This window comes from Ipomoea triloba, chromosome 16, assembly GCF_003576645.1.
Source record: "Ipomoea triloba cultivar NCNSP0323 chromosome 16, ASM357664v1".
In the NCBI taxonomy this organism is placed as follows: domain Eukaryota; kingdom Viridiplantae; phylum Streptophyta; class Magnoliopsida; order Solanales; family Convolvulaceae; genus Ipomoea; species Ipomoea triloba.
Window position 1 is genome coordinate 17,422,188 of NC_044931.1, and position 611 is coordinate 17,422,798.

Below are 611 nucleotides of genomic sequence, written 5' to 3' on the forward strand. Positions count from 1 at the left end.
ATAAGTCAGAGAATTTAATTGGAGGGAAATACTTCAATCCGAGCGTGCTAAGGGAACTTTGGTTTGAAGACATGGTAAATCGGTTGCTAAGACACCCTGAATGGAGCAAAGTATTCGAATGGAGAGGACCGACATATACTCCGGTTACCTATGAGTTTATTGCTTGAGATGTGTTCCACTAAAACAATAGGTTCCCTATGCGTGGAGTTCAGACTTACATTTCCATAGTTTTCATGCACTTTACCGCTTTTTTTAGGAAATGTGAATAACCAAAGAGCAAGCCTAGAAATGGAATTATGAGGAAACAAGCACAAGGAGAACAATGGCAAGAGAAGAACCACTCTACCTCCACCACCACAAGTTGAACCTAACGCAAGAGGAACAAGGGTCTTCCGAGGCTTAACTCATGAACAATTGGCGCTTGTGGATGTGTATAAGTCAGAGAATGTAATTGGAGGGAAATACTTTAATCCGAGCGTGCTAAGGGAATTTTGGTTTGAAGACATGGTAAATCGGTTGCTAAGACACCCGAAATGGAGCAAAGTATTCGAATGGAGAGGACCGACATATACTCCGGTTACCTATGAGTTTATTGCTTGAGATGTGTTCCA